This window comes from Petromyzon marinus, chromosome 82 (genome assembly GCF_048934315.1).
Source record: "Petromyzon marinus isolate PM22_M1 ecotype Great Lakes invasive population chromosome 82, UKy_Petmar_22M1.pri1.0, whole genome shotgun sequence".
Classification (NCBI taxonomy): domain Eukaryota; kingdom Metazoa; phylum Chordata; class Hyperoartia; order Petromyzontiformes; family Petromyzontidae; genus Petromyzon; species Petromyzon marinus.
Window position 1 is genome coordinate 4,809,481 of NC_133747.1, and position 15,834 is coordinate 4,825,314.

Here is a 15,834-nt window from a genome sequence, read left to right on the forward strand (position 1 = left end):
TGTGTTACTGTGTGTGTGTAACTGTGTGTGTGTAACTGTGTGTGTGTAACTGTGTGTGTGTAACTGTGTGTGTGTATGTAACTGTGTGTAACTGCGTGTGTGTATGTAACTGTGTGTAACTGTGTGTGTGTGTAACTGTGTGTGTAACTGTGTGTGTAACTGTGTGTGTGTAGCTGTGTGTAACTGTGTGTCTGTGTGTGTGTGTAACTGTGTGTAACTGTGTGTCTGTGTGTGTGTGTAACTGTGTGTAACTGTGTGTCTGTGTGTGTGTGTAACTGTGTGTAACTGTGTGTCTGTGTGTGTGTGTAACTGTGTGTAACTGTGTGTGTGTGTCTGTGTGTGATTCACATGAAACACATCCCATGCCCCACGCAGTTTTTGTTGCTCGCATTTGGAGACACGCAGCGAGACTCCTACACAGACTGTCGGGTGAGTGAGTGACTGTGTGCGTGTGTGTCTGTGTGTGTCTGTATGTGTGTCTGTGTGTCTGTGTTTGTGTCTGTGTGTGTGTCTGTGTTTGTGTCTGTGTGTGCGTCTGTGTGTGTGTGTCCGTGTGTGTGTCTGTGTGTCTCTGTGTGTGTCTGTGTGTGTGTGTATCTGTGTGTGTCTGTGTGTGTGTCTGTGTGTGTGTGTCTGTGTTTGTGTCTGTGTGCGTGTGTCTGTGTGTGTGTCTGTGTGGTGTGTGTCTGTGTTTGTGTCTGTGTGCGTGTGTCTGTGTGTGTGTCTGTGTTTGTGTCTGTGTGCGTGTGTCTGTGAGTGTGTGTCTGTGTGTGTCTGTGTCTGTGTGCGTGTGTCTGTGTGTCTGTGTGTGTGTCTGTGTGTGTATCTGTGTGTGTGTGTATGTGTGCGTGTCTGTGTGTGTCTGTGTGTCTGTGTGTGTCTGTGTGTGTGTCTACATGTGAATCTGTGTGTGTGTGTCTGTGTGTGTGTGTCTGTGTGTGTGTGTATGTGTGTGTGTGTCTGTGTGTGTTTGTGCGTGTGTGTATAGGAAGTTGTATATCAGCGTTGACAGTAACTCCACATCCTGTGTAGTGAGTCTGTGGGTCTCTGTGTGGTGAGTCTGTGGGTCTCTGTGTGGTGAGTCTATGGGTCTCTGTGTGGTGAGTCTGTGGGTCTCTGTGTGGTGAGTCTATGGGTCTCTGTGTGGTGAGTCTGTGGGTGTCTGTGTGGTGAGTCTATGGGTCTCTGTGTGGTGAGTCTGTGGGTCTCTGTGTGGTGAGTCTGTGGGTCTCTGTGTGGTGAGTCTGTGGGTCTCTGTGTGGTGAGTCTGTGGGTCTCTGTGTGGTGAGTCTGTGGGTCTCTGTGTGGTGAGTCTGTGGGTCTCTGTGTGGTGAGTCTGTGGGTCTCTGTGTGGTGAGTCTGTGGGTCTCTGTGTGGTGAGTCTGTGGGTGTCTGTGTGGTGAGTCTGTGGGTCTCTGTGTGGTGAGTCTGTGGGTCTCTGTGTGGTGAGTCTGTGGGTCTCTGTGTGAGTCTATGGGTCTCTGTGTGGTGAGTCTATGGGTCTCTGTGTAGTGAGTCTGTGGGTCTCTGTGTGGTGAGTCTGTGGGTCTCTGTGTGGTGAGTCTGTGGGTCTCTGTGTGGTGAGTCTGTGGGTCTCTGTGTGGTGAGTCTGTGGGTCTCTGTGTAGTGAGTCTGTGGGTCTCGGTGTGGTGAGTCTGTGGGTCTCTGTGTGGTGAGTCTATGGGTCTCTGTGTGGTGGTGAGTCTGTGGGTCTCTGTGTGAGTAGTCTATGCGTCTCTGTGTGGTGAGTCTGTGGGTCTCTGTGTGAGTCTGTGGGTCTCTGTGTGGTGAGTCTATGGGTCTCTGTGTGATGAGTCTGTGGGTCTCTGTGTGGTGAGTCTGTGGGTCTCTGTGTGGTGAGTCTGTGGGTCTCTGTGTGGTGAGTCTGTGGGTCTCTGTGTGGTGAGTCTGTGGGTCTCTGTGTGGTGAGTCTGAGTCTCTGTGTGGTGAGTCTGTGCGTCTCTGTGTGATGAGTCTGTGGGTCTCTATGTGGTGAGTCTGTGGGTCTCTGTGTGGTGAGTCTGTGGGTCTATGTGTGGTGAGTCTGTGGGTCTCTGTGTGGTGACTCTATGGGTCTCTGTGTGATGAGTCTGTGGGTCTCTGTGTGGTGAGTCTGTGGGTCTCTGTGTGGTGAGTCTGTGGGTCTCTGTGTGGTGAGTCTGTGGGTCTCTGTGTGGTGAGTCTGTGGGTCTCTGTGTGGTGAGTCTGTGGGTCTCTGTGTGGTGAGTCTGAGTCTCTGTGTGGTGAGTCTGTGGGTCTCTGTGTGATGAGTCTGTGGGTCTCTATGTGGTGAGTCTGTGGGTCTCTGTGTGGTGAGTCTGTGGGTCTATGTGTGGTGAGTCTGTGGGTCTCTGTGTGGTGACTCTATGGGTCTCTGTGTGATGAGTCTGTGGGTCTCTGTGTGGTGAGTCTGTGGGTCTCTGTGTGGTGAGTCTGTGGGTCTCTGTGTGGTGAGTCTGTGGGTCTCTGTGTGGTGAGTCTGTGGGTCTCTGTGTGGTGAGTCTGTGGGTCTCTGTGTGGTGAGTCTGTGGGTCTCTGTGTGGTGAGTCTGTGGGTCTCTGTGTGGTGAGTCTGTGGGTCTCTGTGTGGTGAGTCTGTGAGTCTCTGTGTGGTGAGTCTGTGGGTCTCTGTGTGGTGATTCTGTGGGTCTTTGTGTGGTGAGTCTGTGGATCTCTGTGTGGTGAGTCTGTGGGTCTCTGTGTGAGTAGTCTATGGGTCTCTGTGTGGTGAGTCTATGGGTCTCTGTGTGGTGAGTCTGTGGGTCTCTGTGTGGTGAGTCTGTGGGTCTCTGTGTGAGTCTGTGGGTCTCTGTGTGGTGAGTCTATGGGTCTCTGTGTGATGAGTCTGTGGGTCTCTGTGTGGTGAGTCTGTGGGTCTCTGTGTGGTGAGTCTGTGGGTCTCTGTGTGGTGAGTCTGTGGGTCTCTGTGTGGTGAGTCTATGGGTCTCTGTGTGGTGAGTCTATGGGTCTCTGTGTGGTGAGTCTATGGGTCTCTGCGTGGTGAGCCTGTGGGTCTGTGGGTCTCTGTGTGGTGAGTCTGTGAGTCTCTGTGTGGTGAGTCTGTGGGTCTCTGTGTGGTGAGTCTGTGGGTCTCTGTGTGGTGAGTCTGTGGGTCTCTGTGTGGTGAGTCTGTGGGTCTCTGTGTGGTGAGTCTGTGGGTCTCTGTGTGATGAGTCTGTGGGTCTCTGTGTAGTGAGTCTGTGGGTCTCTGTGTGGTGAGTCAATGCGTCTCTGTGTGGTGAGTCTGTGGGTCTCTGTGTGGTGAGTATGTGGGTTTCTGTGTGGTGAGTCTGTGGGTCTCTGTGTGGTGAGTCTGTGGGTCTCTGTGTGGTGAGTCTGAGTCTCTGTGTGGTGAGTCTGTGGGTCTCTGTGTGATGAGTCTGTGGGTCTCTATGTGGTGAGTCTGTGGGTCTCTGTGTGGTGAGTCTGTGGGTCTCTGTGTGGTGAGTCTGTGGGTCTCTGTGTGGTGACTCTATGGGTCTCTGTGTGATGAGTCTGTGGGTCTGTGTGTGGTGAGTCTGTGGGTCTCTGTGTGGTGAGTCTGTGGGTCTCTGTGAGGTGAGTCTGTGGGTCTCTGTGTGGTGAGTCTGTGGGTCTCTGTGTGGTGAGTCTATGGGTCTCTGTGTGGTGAGTCTGTGGGTGTCTGTGTGGTGAGTCTGTGGGTCTCTGTGTGGTGAGTCTGTGGGTCTCTGTGTGGTGAGTCTGTGGGTCTCTGTGTGGTGAGTCTGTGGGTCTCTGTGAGGTGAGTCTGTGGGTCTCTGTGTGGTGAGTCTGTGGGTCTCTGTGTGGTGAGTCTATGGGTCTCTGTGTGGTGAGTCTGTGGGTGTCTGTGTGGTGAGTCTGTGGGTCTCTGTGTGGTGAGTCTGTGGGTCTCTGTGTGGTGAGTCTATGGGTCTCTGTGTAGTGAATCTGTGGGTCTCTGTGTGGTGAGTCTGTGGGTCTCTGTGTGGTGAGTCTGTGGGTCTCTGTGTGGTGAGTCTGTGGGTCTCTATGTGATGAGTCTGTGGGTCTCTGTGTGGTGAGTCTGTGGGTCTCTGTGTGGTGAGTCTGTGGGTCTCTGTGTGGTGAGTCTGTGGGTCTCTGTGTGGTGAGTCTGTGGGTCTCTGTGTGGTGAGTCTATGGGCCTCTGTGTGGTGAGTCCGTGGGTCTGTGTGGTGAGTCTGTGGGTCTCTGTATGGTGAGTCTGTGGGTCTCTGTGTGGTGAGTCTATGGGTCTCTGTGTGGTGAGTCTATGGGTCTCTGTGTGGTGAGTCTGTGGGTCTCTGTGTGGTGAGTCTGTGGGTCTCTGTGTGGTGAGTCTGTGGGTCTCTGTGTGGTGAGTCTGTGGGTCTCTGTGTGGTGAGTCTGTGGGTCTCTGTGTGGTGAGTCTATGGGTCTCTGTGTAGTGAGTCTGTGGGTCTCTGTGTGGTGAGTCTATGGGTCTCTGTGTAGTGAGTCTGTGGGTCTCTGTGTGATGAGTCTGTGGGTCTCTGTGTGGTGAGTCTGTGGGTCTCTGTGTAGTGAGTCTGTGGGTCTCTGTGTGATGAGTCTGTGGGTCTCTGTGTGGTGAGTCTGTGGGTCTCTGTGTAGTGAGTCTGTGGGTCTCTGTGTGGTGAGTCTGTGGGTCTCTGTGTGGTGAGTCTGTGGGTCTCTGTGTGGTGAGTCTGTGGGTCTCTGTGTGGTGAGTCTGTGGGTCTCTGTGTGGTGAGTCTGTGGGTCTCTGTGTGGTGAGTCTGTGGGTCTCTGTGTGGTGAGTCTATGGGTCTCTGTGTGGTGAGTCTATGGGTCTCTGTGTGGTGAGTCTATGGGTCTCTGCGTGGTGAGCCTGTGGGTCTGTGGGTCTCTGTGTGGTGAGTCTGTGGGTGTCTGTGTGGTGAGTCTGTGGGTCTCTGTGTGGTGAGTCTGTGGGTCTCTGTGTGGTGAGTCTGTGGGTCTCTGTGTGGTGAGTCTGTGGGTCTCTGTGAGGTGAGTCTGTGGGTCTCTGTGTGGTGAGTCTGTGGGTCTCTGTGTGGTGAGTCTATGGGTCTCTGTGTGGTGAGTCTGTGGGTGTCTGTGTGGTGAGTCTGTGGGTCTCTGTGTGGTGAGTCTGTGGGTCTCTGTGTGGTGAGTCTATGGGTCTCTGTGTAGTGAATCTGTGGGTCTCTGTGTGGTGAGTCTGTGGGTCTCTGTGTGGTGAGTCTGTGGGTCTCTGTGTGGTGAGTCTGTGGGTCTCTATGTGATGAGTCTGTGGGTCTCTGTGTGGTGAGTCTGTGGGTCTCTGTGTGGTGAGTCTGTGGGTCTCTGTGTGGTGAGTCTGTGGGTCTCTGTGTGGTGAGTCTGTGGGTCTCTGTGTGGTGAGTCTATGGGCCTCTGTGTGGTGAGTCCGTGGGTCTGTGTGGTGAGTCTGTGGGTCTCTGTATGGTGAGTCTGTGGGTCTCTGTGTGGTGAGTCTATGGGTCTCTGTGTGGTGAGTCTATGGGTCTCTGTGTGGTGAGTCTGTGGGTCTCTGTGTGGTGAGTCTGTGGGTCTCTGTGTGGTGAGTCTGTGGGTCTCTGTGTGGTGAGTCTGTGGGTCTCTGTGTGGTGAGTCTGTGGGTCTCTGTGTGGTGAGTCTATGGGTCTCTGTGTAGTGAGTCTGTGGGTCTCTGTGTGGTGAGTCTATGGGTCTCTGTGTAGTGAGTCTGTGGGTCTCTGTGTGATGAGTCTGTGGGTCTCTGTGTGGTGAGTCTGTGGGTCTCTGTGTAGTGAGTCTGTGGGTCTCTGTGTGGTGAGTCTGTGGGTCTCTGTGTGGTGAGTCTGTGGGTCTCTGTGTGGTGAGTCTATGGGTCTCTGTGTAGTGAGTCTGTGGGTCTCTGTGTGGTGAGTCTATGGGTCTCTGTGTAGTGAGTCTGTGGGTCTCTGTGTGATGAGTCTGTGGGTCTCTGTGTGGTGAGTCTGTGGGTCTCTGTGTAGTGAGTCTGTGGGTCTCTGTGTGGTGAGTCTGTGGGTCTCTGTGTGGTGAGTCTGTGGGTCTCTATGTGGTGAGTCTATGGGCCTCTGTGTGGTGAGTCTGTGGGTCTGTGTGGTGAGTCTGTGGGTCTCTGTATGGTGAGTCTGTGGGTCTCTGTGTGGTGAGTCTGTGGGTCTCTGTGTGGTGAGTCTGTGGGTCTCTGTGCGATGAGTCTGTGGGTCTCTGTGCGGTGAGTCTGTGGGTCTCTGTGTGGTGAGTCAATGGGTCTCTGTGTGGTGAGTCTATGGGTCTCTGTGTGGTGAGTCTGTGGGTCTCTGTGTGGTGAGTCTGTGGGTCTCTGTGTGGTGAGTCTGTGGGTCTCTGTGTGGTGAGTCTGTGGGTCTCTGTGTGGTGAGTCTGTGGGTCTCTGTGTGGTGAGTCTGTGGGTCTCTGTGTGGTGAGTCTGAGTCTCTGTGTGGTGAGTCTGTGGGTCTCTGTGTGGTGAGTCTGTGGGTCTATGTGTGGTGAGTCTGTGGGTCTCTGTGTGGTGACTCTATGGGTCTCTGTGTGATGAGTCTGTGGGTCTCTGTGTGGTGAGTCTGTGGGTCTCTGTGTGGTGAGTCTGTGGGTCTCTGTGTGGTGAGTCTGTGGGTCTCTGTGTGGTGAGTCTGTGGGTCTCTGTGTGATGAGTCTGTGGGTCTCTGTGTAGTGAGTCTGTGGGTCTCTGTGTGGTGAGTCAATGCGTCTCTGTGTGGTGAGTCTGTGGGTCTCTGTGTGGTGAGTATGTGGGTTTCTGTGTGGTGAGTCTGTGGGTCTCTGTGTGGTGAGTCTGTGGGTCTCTGTGTGGTGAGTCTGAGTCTCTGTGTGGTGAGTCTGTGGGTCTCTGTGTGATGAGTCTGTGGGTCTCTATGTGGTGAGTCTGTGGGTCTCTGTGTGGTGAGTCTGTGGGTCTCTGTGTGGTGAGTCTGTGGGTCTCTGTGTGGTGACTCTATGGGTCTCTGTGTGATGAGTCTGTGGGTCTGTGTGTGGTGAGTCTGTGGGTCTCTGTGTGGTGAGTCTGTGGGTCTCTGTGAGGTGAGTCTGTGGGTCTCTGTGTGGTGAGTCTGTGGGTCTCTGTGTGGTGAGTCTATGGGTCTCTGTGTGGTGAGTCTGTGGGTGTCTGTGTGGTGAGTCTGTGGGTCTCTGTGTGGTGAGTCTGTGGGTCTCTGTGTGGTGAGTCTGTGGGTCTCTGTGTGGTGAGTCTGTGGGTCTCTGTGAGGTGAGTCTGTGGGTCTCTGTGTGGTGAGTCTGTGGGTCTCTGTGTGGTGAGTCTATGGGTCTCTGTGTGGTGAGTCTGTGGGTGTCTGTGTGGTGAGTCTGTGGGTCTCTGTGTGGTGAGTCTGTGGGTCTCTGTGTGGTGAGTCTATGGGTCTCTGTGTAGTGAATCTGTGGGTCTCTGTGTGGTGAGTCTGTGGGTCTCTGTGTGGTGAGTCTGTGGGTCTCTGTGTGGTGAGTCTGTGGGTCTCTATGTGATGAGTCTGTGGGTCTCTGTGTGGTGAGTCTGTGGGTCTCTGTGTGGTGAGTCTGTGGGTCTCTGTGTGGTGAGTCTGTGGGTCTCTGTGTGGTGAGTCTGTGGGTCTCTGTGTGGTGAGTCTATGGGCCTCTGTGTGGTGAGTCCGTGGGTCTGTGTGGTGAGTCTGTGGGTCTCTGTATGGTGAGTCTGTGGGTCTCTGTGTGGTGAGTCTATGGGTCTCTGTGTGGTGAGTCTATGGGTCTCTGTGTGGTGAGTCTGTGGGTCTCTGTGTGGTGAGTCTGTGGGTCTCTGTGTGGTGAGTCTGTGGGTCTCTGTGTGGTGAGTCTGTGGGTCTCTGTGTGGTGAGTCTGTGGGTCTCTGTGTGGTGAGTCTATGGGTCTCTGTGTAGTGAGTCTGTGGGTCTCTGTGTGGTGAGTCTATGGGTCTCTGTGTAGTGAGTCTGTGGGTCTCTGTGTGATGAGTCTGTGGGTCTCTGTGTGGTGAGTCTGTGGGTCTCTGTGTAGTGAGTCTGTGGGTCTCTGTGTGGTGAGTCTGTGGGTCTCTGTGTGGTGAGTCTGTGGGTCTCTGTGTGGTGAGTCTATGGGTCTCTGTGTAGTGAGTCTGTGGGTCTCTGTGTGGTGAGTCTATGGGTCTCTGTGTAGTAAGTCTGTGGGTCTCTGTGTGATGAGTCTGTGGGTCTCTGTGTGGTGAGTCTGTGGGTCTCTGTGTGGTGAGTCTGTGGGTCTCTGTGTGGTGAGTCTGTGGGTCTCTATGTGGTGAGTCTATGGGCCTCTGTGTGGTGAGTCTGTGGGTCTGTGTGGTGAGTCTGTGGGTCTCTGTATGGTGAGTCTGTGGGTCTCTATGTGGTGAGTCTGTGGGTCTCTGTGTGGTGAGTCTGTGGGTCTCTGTGCGATGAGTCTGTGGGTCTCTGTGTGGTGAGTCTGTGGGTCTCTGTGTAGTGAGTCTGTGGGTCTCTGTGTGGTGAGTCTGTGGGTCTCTGTGTGGTGAGTCTGTGGGTCTCTATGTGGTGAGTCTATGGGCCTCTGTGTGGTGAGTCTGTGGGTCTGTGTGGTGAGTCTGTGGGTCTCTGTATGGTGAGTCTGTGGGTCTCTGTGTGGTGAGTCTGTGGGTCTCTGTGTGGTGAGTCTGTGGGTCTCTGTGCGATGAGTCTGTGGGTCTCTGTGTGGTGAGTCTGTGGGTCTCTGTGTGGTGAGTCAATGGGTCTCTGTGTGGTGAGTCTATGGGTCTCTGTGTGGTGAGTCTGTGGGTCTCTGTGTGGTGAGTCTGTGGGTCTCTGTGTGGTGAGTCTGTGGGTCTCTGTGTGGTGAGTCTGTGGGTCTCTGTGTGGTGAGTCTGTGGGTCTCTGTGTGGTGAGTCTGTGGGTCTCTGTGTGGTGAGTCTGTGGGTCTCTGTGTAGTGGTGAGTCTGTGGGTCTCTGTGTGGTGAGTCTGTGGGTCTCTGTGTGGTGAGTCTGTGGGTCTCTGTGTGGTGAGTCTGTGGGTCTCTGTGTGGTGAGTCTGTGGGTCTCTGTGTGGTGAGTCTGTGGGTCTCTGTGTGGTGAGTCTGTGGGTCTCTGTGTGGTGAGTCTGTGGGTCTCTGTGTGGTGAGTCTATGGGCCTCTGTGTGGTGAGTCTATGGGTCTCTGTGTGGTGAGTCTGTGGGTCTCTGTGTGGTGAGTCTGTGGGTCTCTGTGTGGTGAGTCTGTGGGTCTCTGTGTGGTGAGTCTGTGGGTCTCTGTGTGATGAGTCTGTGGGTCTCTGTGTGGTGAGTCTGTGGGTCTCTGTGTGGTGGTGAGTCTGTGGGTCTCTGTGTGGTGAGTCTGTGGGTCTCTGTGTGTTGAGTCTGTGGGTCTCTGTGTAGTGGTGAGTCTGTGGGTCTCTGTGTGGTGAGTCTGAGGGTCTCTGTGTGGTGAGTCTGTGGGTCTCTGTGTGGTGAGTCTGTGGGTCTCTGTGTGGTGAGTCTGTGGGGCTCTGTGTGAGTCTGTGGGTCTCTGTGTGGTGAGTCTATGGGTCTCTGTGTGGTGAGTCTGTGGGTCTCTGTGTGGTGAGTCTGTGGGTCTCTGTGTGGTGAGTCTGTGGGTCTCTGTGTGAGTAGTCTATGGGTCTCTGTGTGGTGAGTCTATGGGTCTCTGTGTGGTGAGTCTGTGGGTCTCTGTGTGGTGAGTCTATGGGTCTCTGTGTGGTGAGTCTATGGGTCTCTGTGTGGTGAGTCTGTGGGTCTCTGTGTGGTGAGTCTGTGGGTCTCGGTGTGGTGAGTCTGTGGGTCTCTGTGTGGTGAGTCTATGGGTCTCTGTGTGGTGAGTCTGTGGGTCTCTGTGTGAGTAGTCTATGGGTCTCTGTGTGGTGAGTCTATGGGTCTCTGTGTGGTGAGTCTGTGGGTCTCTGTGTGGTGAGTCTGTGGGTCTCTGTGTGGTGAGTCTGTGGGTCTATGTGTGGTGAGTCTGTGGGTCTCTGTGTGGTGAGTCTGTGGGTCTCTGTGTGGTGAGTCTGTGGGTCTCTGTGTGATGAGTCTGTGGGTCTCTGTGTAGTGAGTCTGTGGGTCTCTGTGTGGTGAGTCTATGGGTCTCTGTGTGGTGAGTCTGTGGGTCTCTGTGTGGTGAGTCTGTGGGTCTCTGTGTGGTGAGTCTGTGGGTCTCTGTGTGGTGAGTCTGTGGGTCTCTGTGTGGTGAGTCTGTGAGTCTCTGTGTGGTGAGTCTGTGGGTCTCTGTGTGATGAGTCTGTGGGTCTCTATGTGGTGAGTCTGTGGGTCTCTGAGTGGTGACTCTGTGGGTCTCTGTGTGGTGAGTCTATGGGTCTCTGTGTGATGAGTCTGTGGGTCTCTGTGTGAGTAGTCTATGGGTCTCTGTGTGGTGAGTCTATGGGTCTCTGTGTGGTGAGTCTGTGGGTCTCTGTGTGGTGAGTCTGTGGGTCTCTGTGTGAGTCTGTGGGTCTCTGTGTGGTGAGTCTATGGGTCTCTGTGTGATGAGTCTGTGGGTCTCTGTGTGGTGAGTCTGTGGGTCTCTGTGTGGTGAGTCTGTGGGTTTCTGTGTGAGTAGTCTATGGGTCTCTGTGTGGTGAGTCTGTGGGTCTCTGTGTGGTGAGTCTGTGGGTCTCTGTGTGGTGGTGAGTCTGTGGGTCTCTGTGTGGTGAGTCTGTGGGTCTCTGTGTGGTGGTGAGTCTGTGGGTCTCTGTGTGGTGAGTCTGTGGGTCTCTGTGTGGTGAGTCTGTGGGTCTCGGTGTGGTGAGTCTGTGGGTCTCTGTGTGGTGAGTCTATGGGTCTCTGTGTGGTGAGTCTGTGGGTCTCTGTGTGAGTAGTCTATGGGTCTCTGTGTGGTGAGTCTATGGGTCTCTGTGTGGTGAGTCTGTGGGTCTCTGTGTGGTGAGTCTGTGGGTCTCTGTGTGGTGAGTCTGTGGGTCTCTGTGTGGTGAGTCTATGGGTCTCTGTGTGGTGGTGAGTCTGTGGGTCTCTGTGTGGTGAGTCTGTGGGTCTCTGTGTGAGTAGTCTATGGGCCTCTGTGTGGTGAGTCTATGGGTCTCTGTGTGGTGAGTCTGTGGATCTCTGTGTGGTGAGTCTGTGGGTCTCTGTGTGGTGAGTCTGTGGGTCTCGGTGTGGTGAGTCTGTGGGTCTCTGTGTGGTGAGTCTATGGGTCTCTGTGTGGTGAGTCTGTGGGTCTCTGTGTGGTGAGTCTGTGGGTCTCTGTGTGGTGAGTGTATGGGTCTCTGTGTGGTGAGTCTGTGGGTCTCTGTGTGGTGAGTCTGTGGGTCTCTGTGTGAGTCTGTGGGTCTCTGTGTGGTGAGTCTATGGGTCTCTGTGTGATGAGTCTGTGGGTCTCTGTGTGGTGAGTCTGTGGGTCTCTGTGTGGTGAGTCTGTGGGTCTCTGTGTGAGTAGTCTATGGGTCTCTGTGTGGTGAGTCTATGGGTCTCTGTGTGGTGAGTCTGTGGGTCTCTGTGTGGTGAGTCTGTGGGTCTCTGTGTGGTGGTGAGTCTGTGGGTCTCTGTGTGGTGAGTCTGTGGGTCTCTGTGTGGTGGTGAGTCTGTGGGTCTCTGTGTGGTGAGTCTGTGGGTCTCTGTGTGAGTAGTCTATGGGTCTCTGTGTGGTGAGTCTATGGGTCTCTGTGTGGTGAGTCTGTGGGTCTCTGTGTGGTGAGTCTGTGGGTCTCTGTGTGGTGGTGAGTCTGTGGGTCTCTGTGTGGTAAGTCTGTGGGTCTCTGTGTGGTGGTGAGTCTGTGGGTCTCTGTGTGGTGAGTCTGTGGGTCTCTGTGTGGTGAGTCTGTGGGTCTCTGTGTGGTGAGTCTGTGGGTCTCTGTGTGGTGAGTCTATGGGTCTCTGTGTGGTGAGTCTGTGGGTCTCTGTGTGGTGAGTCTGTGGGGCTCTGTGTGAGTCTGTGGGTCTCTGTGTGGTGAGTCTATGGGTCTCTGTGTGATGAGTCTGTGGGTCTCTGTGTGGTGAGTCTGTGGGTCTCTGTGTGGTGAGTCTGTGGGTCTCTGTGTGAGTAGTCTATGGGTCTCTGTGTGGTGAGTCTATGGGTCTCTGTGTGGTGAGTCTGTGGGTCTCTGTGTGGTGAGTCTGTGGGTATCTGTGTGGTGGTGAGTCTGTGGGTCTCTGTGTGGTGAGTCTGTGGGTCTCTGTGGTGGTGAGTCTGTGGGTCTCTGTGTGGTGGTGAGTCTGTGGGTCTCTGTGTGGTGAGTCTGTGGGTCTCTGTGTGGTGAGTCTGTGGGTCTCGGTGTGGTGAGTCTGTGGGTCTCTGTGTGGTGAGTCTATGGGTCTCTGTGTGGTGAGTCTGTGGGTCTCTGTGTGAGTAGTCTATGGGTCTCTGTGTGGTGAGTCTATGGGTCTCTGTGTGGTGAGTCTGTGGGTCTCTGTGTGGTGAGTCTGTGGGTCTCTGTGTGGTGAGTCTGTGGGTCTCTGTGTGGTGAGTCTATGGGTCTCTGTGTGGTGGTGAGTCTGTGGGTCTCTGTGTGGTGAGTCTGTGGGTCTCTGTGTGAGTAGTCTATGGGCCTCTGTGTGGTGAGTCTATGGGTCTCTGTGTGGTGAGTCTGTGGATCTCTGTGTGGTGAGTCTGTGGGTCTCTGTGTGGTGAGTCTGTGGGTCTCGGTGTGGTGAGTCTGTGGGTCTCTGTGTGGTGAGTCTATGGGTCTCTGTGTGGTGAGTCTGTGGGTCTCTGTGTGGTGAGTCTGTGGGTCTCTGTGTGGTGAGTGTATGGGTCTCTGTGTGGTGAGTCTGTGGGTCTCTGTGTGGTGAGTCTGTGGGTCTCTGTGTGAGTCTGTGGGTCTCTGTGTGGTGAGTCTATGGGTCTCTGTGTGATGAGTCTGTGGGTCTCTGTGTGGTGAGTCTGTGGGTCTCTGTGTGGTGAGTCTGTGGGTCTCTGTGTGAGTAGTCTATGGGTCTCTGTGTGGTGAGTCTATGGGTCTCTGTGTGGTGAGTCTGTGGGTCTCTGTGTGGTGAGTCTGTGGGTCTCTGTGTGGTGGTGAGTCTGTGGGTCTCTGTGTGGTGAGTCTGTGGGTCTCTGTGTGGTGGTGAGTCTGTGGGTCTCTGTGTGGTGAGTCTGTGGGTCTCTGTGTGAGTAGTCTATGGGTCTCTGTGTGGTGAGTCTATGGGTCTCTGTGTGGTGAGTCTGTGGGTCTCTGTGTGGTGAGTCTGTGGGTCTCTGTGTGGTGGTGAGTCTGTGGGTCTCTGTGTGGTAAGTCTGTGGGTCTCTGTGTGGTGGTGAGTCTGTGGGTCTCTGTGTGGTGAGTCTGTGGGTCTCTGTGTGGTGAGTCTGTGGGTCTCTGTGTGGTGAGTCTGTGGGTCTCTGTGTGGTGAGTCTATGGGTCTCTGTGTGGTGAGTCTGTGGGTCTCTGTGTGGTGAGTCTGTGGGGCTCTGTGTGAGTCTGTGGGTCTCTGTGTGGTGAGTCTATGGGTCTCTGTGTGATGAGTCTGTGGGTCTCTGTGTGGTGAGTCTGTGGGTCTCTGTGTGGTGAGTCTGTGGGTCTCTGTGTGAGTAGTCTATGGGTCTCTGTGTGGTGAGTCTATGGGTCTCTGTGTGGTGAGTCTGTGGGTCTCTGTGTGGTGAGTCTGTGGGTATCTGTGTGGTGGTGAGTCTGTGGGTCTCTGTGTGGTGAGTCTGTGGGTCTCTGTGGTGGTGAGTCTGTGGGTCTCTGTGTGGTGAGTCTGTGGGTCTCTGTGTGGTGAGTCTGTGGGTCTCTGTGTGGTGAGTCTATGGGTCTCTGTGTGGTGAGTCTATGGGTCTCTGTGTTGTGAGTCTATGGGTCTCTGCGTGGTGAGTCTGTGGGTCTGTGGGTCTCTGTGTGGTGAGTCTGTGAGTCTCTATGTGGTGAGTCTGTGGGTCTCTGTGTGGTGAGTCTGTGGGTCTCTGTGTGGTGAGTCTGTGGGTCTCTGTGTGATGAGTCTGTGGGTGTCTGTGTAGTGAGTCTGTGGGTCTCTGTGTGATGAGTCTGTGGGTCTCTGTGTGATGAGTCTGTGGGTCTCTGTGTAGTGAGTCTGTGGGTCTCTGTGTGGTGAGTCAATGGGTCTCTGTGTGGTGAGTCTGTGGGTCTCTGTGTGGTGAGTATGTGGGTTTCTGTGTGGTGAGTCTGTGGGTCTCTGTGTGGTGAGTCTGTGGGTCTCTGTGTGGTGAATCTGAGTCTCTGTGTGGTGAGTCTGTGGGTCTCTGTGTGATGAGTCTGTGGGTCTCTATGTGGTGAGTCTGTGGGTCTCTGTGTGGTGAGTCTGTGGGTCTCTGTGTGGTGAGTCTGTGGGTCTCTGTGTGGTGACTCTATGGGTCTCTGTGTGATGAGTCTGTGGGTCTGTGTGTGGTGAGTCTGTGGGTCTCTGTGTGGTGAGTCTGTGGGTCTCTGTGAGGTGAGTCTGTGGGTCTCTGTGTGGTGAGTCTGTGGGTCTCTGTGTGGTGAGTCTATGGGTCTCTGTGTGGTGAGTCTGTGGGTGTCTGTGTGGTGAGTCTGCGGGTCTCTGTGTGGTGAGTCTATGGGTCTCTGTGTGGTGAGTCTGTGCGTCTCTGTGTGGTGAGTCTGTGGGTCTCTGTGTGGTGAGTCTGTGGGTCTCTGTGTGGTGAGTCTGTGGGTGTCTGTGTGGTGAGTCTGTGGGTCTCTGTGTGGTGAGTCTATGGGTCTCTGTGTGGTGAGTCTGTGGGTGTCTGTGTGGTGAGTCTGTGGGTCTCTATGTGGTGAGTCTATGGATCTCTATGTGGTGAGTTTGTGGGTCTCTGTGTGGTGAGTCTGTGGGTCTCTGTGTGGTGAGTCTATGGGTCTCTGTGTGGTGAGTCTGTGGGTCTCTGTGTGGTGAGTCTATGGGTCTCTGTGTGGTGAGTCTGTGGGTCTCTGTGTGGTGAGTCTGTGGGTCTCTGTGTGGTGACTCTGTGGGTCTCTGTGTGGTGAGTCTGTGGGTCTCTGTGTGGTGAGTCTATGGGTCTCTGTGTGGTGAGTCTGTGGGTCTCTGTGTGGTGAGTCTATGGGTCTCTGTGTGGTGAGTCTGTGGGTCTCTGTGTGGTGAGTCTGTGGGTCTCTGTGTGGTGAGTGTATGGGTCTCTGTGTGGTGAGTCTGTGGGTCTCTGTGTGGTGAGTCTGTGGGTCTCTGTGTGAGTCTGTGGGTCTCTGTGTGGTGAGTCTATGGGTCTCTGTGTGATGAGTCTGTGGGTCTCTGTGTGGTGAGTCTGTGGGTCTCTGTGTGGTGAGTCTGTGGGTCTCTGTGTGAGTAGTCTATGGGTCTCTGTGTGGTGAGTCTATGGGTCTCTGTGTGGTGAGTCTGTGGGTCTCTGTGTGGTGAGTCTGTGGGTCTCTGTGTGGTGGTGAGTCTGTGGGTCTCTGTGTGGTGAGTCTGTGGGTCTCTGTGTGGTGGTGAGTCTGTGGGTCTCTGTGTGGTGAGTCTGTGGGTCTCTGTGTGAGTAGTCTATGGGTCTCTGTGTGGTGAGTCTATGGGTCTCTGTGTGGTGAGTCTGTGGGTCTCTGTGTGGTGAGTCTGTGGGTCTCTGTGTGGTGGTGAGTCTGTGGGTCTCTGTGTGGTGAGTCTGTGGGTCTCTGTGTGGTGGTGAGTCTGTGGGTCTCTGTGTGGTGAGTCTGTGGGTCTCTGTGTGGTGAGTCTGTGGGTCTCTGTGTGGTGAGTCTGTGGGTCTCTGTGTGGTGAGTCTATGGGTCTCTGTGTGGTGAGTCTGTGGGTCTCTGTGTGGTGAGTCTGTGGGGCTCTGTGTGAGTCTGTGGGTCTCTGTGTGGTGAGTCTATGGGTCTCTGTGTGATGAGTCTGTGGGTCTCTGTGTGGTGAGTCTGTGGGTCTCTGTGTGGTGAGTCTGTGGGTCTCTGTGTGAGTAGTCTATGGGTCTCTGTGTGGTGAGTCTATGGGTCTCTGTGTGGTGAGTCTGTGGGTCTCTGTGTGGTGAGTCTGTGGGTATCTGTGTGGTGGTGAGTCTGTGGGTCTCTGTGTGGTGAGTCTGTGGGTCTCTGTGTGGTGGTGAGTCTGTGGGTCTCTGTGTGGTGAGTCTGTGGGTCT

At 54.4% G+C, this 15,834-nt stretch overlaps 1 protein-coding gene across 2 annotated transcripts in view; it reads left to right on the forward strand.

Annotated features, from left to right (window-relative positions):
* Window positions 1-232: 232 nt before the first annotated feature.
* Window positions 233-15,834, forward strand: part of LOC142907720 (uncharacterized) — a 42,023-nt gene continuing 26,421 nt past the window's right edge. The window contains exon 1 of one of the 2 annotated variants that reach the window (XM_076057383.1): window positions 233-429. The gene's annotated coding sequence lies outside the window, so the exon portion shown is untranslated. Of the gene's footprint in view, window positions 430-687; window positions 1,055-15,834 lie in introns of those variants that run through there. The other variant, XM_076057384.1, reaches the window with a different exon arrangement.